This window comes from Lipotes vexillifer, unplaced genomic scaffold (genome assembly GCF_000442215.2).
Source record: "Lipotes vexillifer unplaced genomic scaffold, Lipotes_vexillifer_v1.1 scaffold3096, whole genome shotgun sequence".
NCBI classification, from domain to species: Eukaryota; Metazoa; Chordata; class Mammalia; order Artiodactyla; family Lipotidae; genus Lipotes; species Lipotes vexillifer.
Window position 1 is genome coordinate 15,551 of NW_006784057.1, and position 9,219 is coordinate 24,769.

General features: G+C 52.5%; 1 pseudogene; it reads left to right on the forward strand.

The window, feature by feature from the left end:
• The first annotated feature begins 7,691 nt into the window (after positions 1-7,691).
• Positions 7,692-8,882, forward strand: LOC103084687 (olfactory receptor 10A4-like; annotated as a pseudogene).
• Positions 8,883-9,219: the final 337 nt, after the last annotated feature.

The following is a 9,219-nucleotide window of genomic DNA, read 5'->3' on the forward strand; positions in this document are numbered from 1 at the left end:
GAGGGGAGTCCTTCCTGCCCAGGGTTGTAGTCTAAATTTTCGCTCTTCCCATAGCTATCAACATTTCCTGACTAGTTGGTCCCCAGATTCTGAAGTCCACCTGGGACAGGGGCAGAGGACGTCCCTCTGGGCACAAACTTGCCAGGGACTCTGGAGTCCTCTGCCTCTGAGTTCCCTTGTAGCCTGTGGCCGGCCTCCCATTGCCCAGCGGCTCAGGAAAGGAATCCCACCTTTCCGACCTGCAGTCCGGGTTGGGGGTCACCTGTGCTGGCCCTTGTTAAGCAGAGAGAGATTTAGGAAATACAAAAGGATCTTGGCAAGAGAACCTCAGGGGAAACAGTTAATTAGAGGCGTAGCCAACCACATTACTGACGTGAGCAGCCTCTGTGATCCTTGACCACACACCAGCGTTAATAGACTGAGAGCCATCATTTGCTGCATACCTCCTCTGTGCCAGGGTGTATGGACAAATTTAGAGACTAATAGGGGACCAAACACAGACACGTGAAGCAGACAAGAGTCAAGCATTAGTCTGCTTACAGCAGAAACTGAGGCCAGCCTTGACTGAGAGGTGGACCTGAGCTGGGGCCAGGCAGACCACCCGAGGCCCAACTCAGCTCCACCCCTTCCCGGCTGGGTGACTGTGGGGAAGCTAAGATGCTTCATCTCCCTAGCTTTAGATTTGTCCTCTTCCACATGGAGCAAGTGATAGGGAGGGTGGTGAGGCTGGAGCCCAAGACGACTGCAGCACAGGTACGTTCTTTTTCTATCCTAGGGCAGTAGCCAGTCGGTCGGTTGGGCACAGTCCCCTTAGAAAGCCACTCCGTGGCAGTGCCCAGCTCTTGCCCTGACATCATCAGATGCGACCAGCATCAGGTGGACTTCTCCTCAGAAGGCTGCGTCCCCCTCCTCTGGCTGCCGGACCTCCAGCCCTGACCCTTCTCAGTCAGTGGGTGCAGTTCCCCAAGGAGCTCTGCTCTCCTGTGCCCCTCGGCCCCCCATCATTTGTCGTTTCAGGAGAAATATGGACAGAGGACTTAGATCCATGTCAAGTCACGATTTGCCCAGAGCGTCTAATTTTTCTGTGTTTTGTTGTAGCGATGTTAAGATATCTTTATTAATTATTCTGACCCAGAAGTCATACAGCTTCTCGATTCTGGGAAGGTGGCAGCAGAGGTGGTAACATCATTTTTGAATCTTCACAAAATCCTCATCTACACTCCCAGCCCCAAAAGAGAAAGAGAAAGGGATACAGGAAACGGTAGCAAAACCAAAAACCCAGGGTGACATCCACAACAAAGCTAGGTGACAAGGTATTCCCACAGACTCCAAAATCTGGGTTGGCTGAGACCAACCCGTCCCGGCTCCAAGGTCTGTGGACGCTTATCCCCCGAGGGAAGGAAGCAGATGGAAGGAAATCAGGGGCATGGGGTGCCTAGTGTTCCTAGGAATCCGATGCTTACCTACCTACAGGTAATTTCAACTGTGGAACTCTTTGTGGTTGCCAAAATACAAGGCAGGAAAATAAAGAGAACCCATCAATCTGTCACTAAGAAGATTAAGGGGTACAAACTACTATGCACAAAATAAATAAGCTACAAGGATATATTGTACAGTACAGGCAATAGAGCCAATATTTTATAATAACTATAGATGGATTATAACCTTTAAAAACTGTGAATCACTACGCTGTGCACCTTGAAACTTATATAATACTGTACATCAACCATACCTCAGTAAATCAAAACAACCATGAAGAGACTGTTAAGGGAAAAACAATCAACCAGATTGCTTCATCATCACGTCCTAACCGAATACAAGCGCGTGGTTCCACGAAGAGGCCTAGTGTCCCGACCCGCTGCCCGTAAGGTGAGGAAGCGGGAGCGGAGTTCCCTCCCTGAGAAATGAAGGGAATCCTGAGGCTCCCCACTCAGGACTGCATGCCTGCATCCTTGGCAGCACAATTTCTAAGAAACTTAAATACAAATATTAGCACTTAAGTTGAGAATTTGGCGGAGTGAGGAAGGGCCAATAAATAGCATATACCTCTTCCCTGCCAGAGTCCTGAACCACTTGAGAAATACAAGAAAAGTCCCAGCAGATGGGGAAGCAAAGCCTCTACACTGGTAAAGGCTGGTTTGTGAATACAGCTAATTCCCTATACCCCACACAGGTAGACTCAGAACAGCCCACTGGAGGGAGTGGAAAGGGAAGGAGAAAGAGACCAAATACTCCACACTGAGAACCTCTGACAAATTCCCCCTGGTGAGGAAACGTGGGCCTCCGGACGCTGCTCACCAACGGTGTATTTCACTGCATCTCCATGTGGCATCTCTTTCCCCGAGGAAACCAGGGGAGACACGCAGCCAACGTTTCACAGAATTTTGTTTTTAATAGAGCACCTTCTTCTTAGTTATCCCTTTTACACATATTAGTGTACATATGTCAGTCCCAATCTCCCAATTCATCCCACGACCATCACCGCCCCCCGCCACTTTCCCACCTTGGTGTCCATACGTTTGTGCTCTACATCTGTGTCTCTATTTCTGCCCTGCAAACCGGTTCATCTGTCCCATTTTTTCTAGATTCCACATATGTGCGTTAATATACGATATATGCTTTTCTCTTTCTGACTTACTTCACTCTGTATGACAGTCTCTAGGTCCAGCCACGTCTCTACAGATGACTCAGTTTCGTTCCTTTTTATGGCTGAGTAATATTCCATTGTATCTATGTACCACATCTTTATCCATTCATCTGTCAATGGGCATTTAGGTTGCCTCCATGACCTGGTCATTGTAAACAGTGCTGCAATGAACATTGGGGCGTTTCATAGATTTTTGCACCTCTTAACCCATCGGGCTTAGCTTCGTTAAGTCCATGGTGTACCCGTGGGGAAAAGTTTACTCCTTATTCTAGTTTTGCCTCCTAGTATTTCCAGCCACCAATGCCTAACATACCTCACCAGAGGTTCTGCCAGAAGACCAAATGACAACCACAAGATACTCTTCTAATGATGAAAGTTTAACACACAAGATACCCTAGATACAAACCCATGATGGATTTCCTGGGGAGACAATAAAGTTCAAAGTTCTCCTTGCAAGCCGACGTTCAAAGACACTAGAGAAAAAGCCTAAAAGTCTTACGATCTTGTGAGCTACAGATGAAAGAAATTGAAGTCCAAATCACTTTCTCCAGCCTCCCCTGTGCTCAGAGTCAGAGGGTCTGGACAGACGGTTCATTCAGGGCCTCAGAAATTAAGTTACTTCTGTGCCAACCCACCCATTTAAAGAGTACAAAGAGTTAATAAGATGCACACAAATATCTACCCCAGGCCCTACAGCCACCAAATGTAGAAGACAGTGCAACGTCCAGTCGCAGCAGAATGATGTTCCCAGAGGTTGGTGCTGTGTTGGCCAAGACCCTCTCAGAACCTATGATATCTAACCAGAGGGAGACACACAGAGTCTGTGATTGTGAGTGGTGTGGCAGCTGCGCTGACACTGCCTTAGAACATCTAAGAATTTGCAGAGGCGGCAGCCCCAGGTACTTAGGGCCCTTTTGAGGTGCCTTTCTTCCAAAGTGCTGAATTTATGTTTAAAACCTCTTACTTGCCACCCCTCCCTTCGGACCCCACGTGCCGGTAATGCTGGCACTAAGGTGGGCATGTGCATTAGCTGGAGGAAGACAGCACATCCTCAGCCCCGCGCTGCCGCCACATCAGGTCACTCATCGACGCTGGAGAGTTGCACGGTGCTTCTCTCCATTAGATGGCAGAAGAGCTTTTGTATTAGGAACTGGGGCCAAGAGGAGAAACAGGCCAGGGGGGAGGGAGAGGAAGGCGGGAACGTGCCGGAGGCCCACCTTGGACTGTTGGGAGCCCCTCTGGGGTCATGATTAGAGGCAGAAACGACTGGCATGATTCAAGGGGAATTGTGTGTAATTCTAAGTACCCAGAGGGCTCTTGGGGGTCCTGTTTCCGGTCGCTGAGTGTGGCAGAAGGCTGCGGGGCGGGCCTTGTCCCACTGCCGCCTGCAGGCCAGCACCGAGCTAGCCCTCCGAGGCTTTGGCCCGGGCAGGGCTATCCTCCAAAGGACGGTGGTGGAAAGGAGGTTTATTCTGAGCAGGGCTGTGGGCCGTGGAAGTGAACCAAAGGAAGGCCCAGAGCGGCTGCAGGGGGAAGACTGGCTTTATGAATGTAGGCCAGGCGTCGTTGGGGTCCTGCTTGACGAGGATGCAGGGCACGGTGCACGTTGGACATCGGGCTACACCTAGACCAGAACCGGGGAGATGAAAGTACTAGACAGAAGCCTGGGTCAGCTGAGTAGTAGCTTTCTCAAGCTTCCATAACCCTCAGTCCCCGCTTCGTTCAATGAAGCTACTTTGGGGACTCAGATTTTGCAGATTAAAAATGGAATCCCCGATGGCCCAGATTAAGTCCCCTTGTAGACAGACTCTCAGCTTTGGGGGCTGGGGGGCTTAAAAGCTCACCAATCTCGGGCTCCACTGCCCACTCTGCACTCCTCTCTAGCAAGGCCTGATGGCTTGATTCAAACCCAAGCAAACCTGTGCATTTTCTGCCTCTAAAATCAGCCTGAGGCCCATTCGCATACTGGTGACGGCACAGTGGGCCCGCAATTTCAGCAGATCTGAGTTAAACAACATTGTCAAGATCTAGACTGTTTTTTTCTTTTTTCTTTTTCCTTTCTTGGCAAGGAAAGCCTGAGTAATTGAGTTTGGGCTTGGGTTCAGCTGTGTGACCTAGGGAAGGGCCTCCCCTCGGTGGGGTGGACCACAGGGACGGCCTCCTTCCCCACCCCTCCTCTAGGGCCAACGTAGCAGCTCCTCTAAGGACACTCCCTTCCTTCCAGCCATCAGGCAGTGCTTCCGAGGGCTCGCTCCCTGTGGTCCGGACAGGCGGGAAAGCCACCGGCCAGGCTGAGGGAAGCTGTGCCACCGGGTTCAGGCCACTCGGCGCTGCCGCTGCCTCCCCGAAGATGGGCTTTCCTCCTCCTCGGGCTTCTCCCCGGTTTTCCGCTTCACGCGCTGATCTGTGTGCCTCCCAGGTAACAAAACCAGATCTCTTCTCCGGGGCCGTTCCAGGCACGCGGGAAAAGAACAGGAAGGATGCACGAGCCGTACTCACGCGGGGCCGCTGCTCCGCGCTCCACTCGGGGCTATGCTTTGGACCGTGGCGTGTGGTAAGAAACAAACAGAAACCACTGCAACACCGAAGTAATGAAAGACTGATTAAAGTCTCAGTTATTTTAATTATGTTTTATTTACTTTTGTGTATAGGTTTTATCTGTTACCGTGTGTTTGTTGTATTATTTAATTATACTTAATGACATTACAGTGCATCCATACTGTAGAATGCGGCAGTTAAAAGACTGAAGCATGATTCCCTTTGTTATACAGCAGAAACTAACACACCACTGTAAAGCAATTATACTCCAATGAAGGTGTTTTAAAAAAAGAAAAAAAAAGATTGAAGTAAACCAGTTATGTGCTGACTGAAAACCTCTCCCGGACACATTATGCGGTGAAAACACTAAGGGCAGTCTAAGGGCAGTAAGTTTATGTGTGTGATATGATCCCATTTCAGCTTTTTTAATGTGTGACTGCGGTGAATGTTTATATGTATACACGTGTATGTGTGGGAATATGTGTATATATGCGTGCAGGTGTGTGTTAATGTATGCGTGCAGGTGGGGACTGTGTGTGTCCATGCACGTGTGCAAATGTGTATGTGTGCGTACGTGTGATCGTGTTTATGCTTGCGTGTGTGAGGTGTGTGCATGCTTGTTTCTGTGTACACGTGTGGGAGTGTGTGTTTGTGTGTGTATGTCCGTGCGTGTGCGTGTGCGTGAAGTGTTTGCGTTTGTACGCACCGGACAAAGCAGGGAAGGAAGTGAGCCTCCCGGCTGAGAGCGATACTCTCTGGGAGAGCAGGGGGAGAAAGTCACACTGACTTTCACTTCTCGCTTTTCAACCGTTTGGATCATGTGTGTCTTTGACTTTCATCTTTGCGTTTTCAGTATTTTCAAGCTTTAGGGCCCAAATGAAACAGAGCAATCCCCACATGTCCACAGCCCCGTCACGGGAAAAAAGAGTGGAAGTGATCAGCTGTGGCCAAGCCAGAGCCGAGGGTCCGAGTCCAAGGAAGAGAAACAAGAACCCGCAAAGGATGGCCTCACTCAGACCGCTGGCAGAGCAGGGCACTTAGTGTGATTTCCAGGCGCAGCTGGTGGCAGGGCTGGGAGCAGGGAAGGCGTCATCCGGGGAAGACGTCGTGGCCATCGGCTCTGCGGTAACGAGGGGGCAAACGGCCCTCCAGGGACCCGTGCTGCTCAGAGACTCTAGGTGCCCATTGGGTCAGTGAAAACGCAAAGAACAGTCAGTGTAACATGCAAGGGGCTGGAAAACTGGAAGCACAAACCGTCTGGGCCAAGCAAAACCATCAGCAGAATGGGTTTTCAGGTTTCAGTGAACACACTTCGAGTCTCACACTTTGGCCCCGGTCCAAATGGTACCTAAGTGAGCTCCTGTCCTTGAGGTGACAACTCCATTTCCACGAGGCGCTGAAAAGAAAGAGAGCCCATCTCAGTGACCTCAACAGGTCACCCCTGTTGAGTCTCGATGTGTTAGATCTCTAGACTCTTTAGCAATCTTTTCCTCTCCTCTGCTGTGAGAAAGGGATGCACAGGAAGGAATCGAAGCCTAAGCATGAGGCCTCCTACTTGTATCTTTGGTCCTACCGGGGAAGAGAGAAGCAGACGTGTCCCCCAGAGTCTGGGAAGGTGCCGACTATGTCCTACTTCTGTCCTGCTTCCTCCCACCCTGGACGACCATGACCTCAGCATCCCCAGTACGTCAAAGGTTCCCTGCTTTCACTTAACCGTTAACTCAAGCGTACGTGTTGGGTGCCTACCCAGTGTCTGACTCTGCCCTAACAGCCGAGGATGCAGAAACGAGCAACAGACTTTTAGTCAACAAATCCTCACCAATAACGCTAATATGCGCCAGCCACTGTTTGAGACCCTAAATAAGAAATCATTCTTGCCATCATGGAGCCCACAGGCTTTCGGGGTAGCCAGAGGGAGAATCTGCCTGACTCGGCCCAGGGCTCAGAAGAGGTGTCTAGAGCGGGGCGACACGTAAGCCGGGGTCTCCCTGCGACTCGGCGGAGCTGAAACAGGGGAGGCGGCAGGAATCCTGGGAGTTTGGTGGGGAGGGTCGGTGGCGAGGGAGGGACAACATAGCCAACGCGCAAAGTCAAAGTGTCCTTAAGGCCAACTCGCCGGACCTTCCGTCCCACGGGAATTCCCCACGGCGTCAATGACCCCGCCGGCCCAGTCTCTGTTCCAACCTAAGTAACATCACGCTCAGCACCCAACCCCTACCCTGAGGCAGCTCTTCAAAACGTAGTCAGAAGGGGGACTTTCGTTAGGGTCTGTTAAAGACAACTTCACTCATCTCGGCGCATTTCTGTAATAACAGGTGAACTAAAGTGACGTCACCATCAGAGCGAGCACTCCGCCGCTCTCACTGAACAGAAGGCAGAATTCAAACAGCTCACAGAATGGGGACAATGGCCATCTGTGGAAAGGGCTCCAGGGTCTCCCATGACTTAGAGAACTGCTAGAAAGCTGCCTTTTCCGGCCCAGGAGCTCGACAGAGGAGAACACAGGATGGCCCCACTGCATAAGCAGCACACCTTGAGCTCTGAATTCACTGCCTTGGGCTTTGGGGACCTGGCTGAATTACAAATCTCCCTGTTTGGACTGTTTCTAATCATGCACCTTGTCACCCTAGCAAGGCACACGACTCTTGCGCTCATCACCCTCTTTGACTCCGCATGTTTCCTCCTTCGCAACCTGTCCACCATTGAAATCGGCTATATATGGGTCATCGTCCCCAGCATGCTGGCCAGTTTCCCGTCTGGGAGCCAGCGGATGCCCTTCCTGGGCTGAGCCCTGCAAATGCATCTCTTCAGCGCCCTGGGCAGGGCAGAGTGTTTCCTCGTGGCTGCGACGGCCTGCGACCGCTTTGTGGCCGTCTGCAAGCCCCTGCATTACACGCTCATCATAGCCAGGACCCTGTGTCTGCAGACGCTGGCTCTGGCGTGAGTCAGCGGACTTGCGCTCTCCTTCACCCTCACCACACTGATATCTCTCTTCCCCTCTGGTCAGTCTCATGAGATCAGTCATTTCTCCTGTGACATCCCCACTGTGCTACTCCTGGCCTGCGCGGACGCACGCAGGCCAGTGAGGTCGCGGTCTTCCTCGTCTGCCTGCTCATCCTGTTGGTTCCCTTCCTGCTCAACCTGCTCCCTCGTCTGCCTGCTCATCCTGTTGGTTCCCTTCCTGCTGCCCCTGCTCTCCCGCGGGCTCGTTATCGCTGCCGTCCTCAGAGTCCACGTGGCTGAGGGCAGGAGCAAGGCCTTCTCCGCCTGTGCTGGGCACCTGCTGGTCCCCCTTCTGCACTACGGCTGCACAATATTCACCTACATTCGCCCCAAGTCACGCTACGCCCCAGAACAGGACAAAACTGTGTCCTTAATCTACACCAATGTCACTCCCGTGCTCTACCCTATGACCTATAGTCTGAGGGACAAGGAAGTCGAGGGGGCCCTCAAGAGACTCCTGGAGAGCCACGACCAGACGAGGCCGGCGGTCCAGTGCAAGGGGAGGGGGAAGAGGGGCTCCACGAGCCAGAGCCCAGTCGGTCACGTCCGTGCAGCCCTCGCAGCCCCACGCCTCCTCCCGAGGGCCGCGCTGTGGTTCTGCGGGCGCCTGGACCTTACCACCCCCTTTCCCGCCGTCACACGTGGAACAAACCCTGACGCTTTCCGAGATGGAGCAGCCCTGGGGGGTCAGTGAACGTTTCACGGCCCCTTCACGGACGATGACACCCAGCCTCTGGAGCACGGTCAGACACTTCTCCGGCCAAAGAGCTAGAAGTACAAGGAGCGAGCTCCCAAGTCCAAAATGAGGTAAAGGCAAGGGGGCAAAGGCAGAGCCAGCCCAGGGGCTGTAACCCACTCCGCCCTCCTCCTGCGCGCCCTCCTCTCCGCCGCGTTTCCCGACCTACCCCGCTTCCAGCCTCTGGGCCAGCTGGCCCCTCCTCATGGTGCCGTGGGTTCAAGGGCCGCTCACTCCTGGTGGCCTTGGGGAGTGCCCGTGCGCTCACTCATTACCTAGGGCTGAAGTGCTTTGC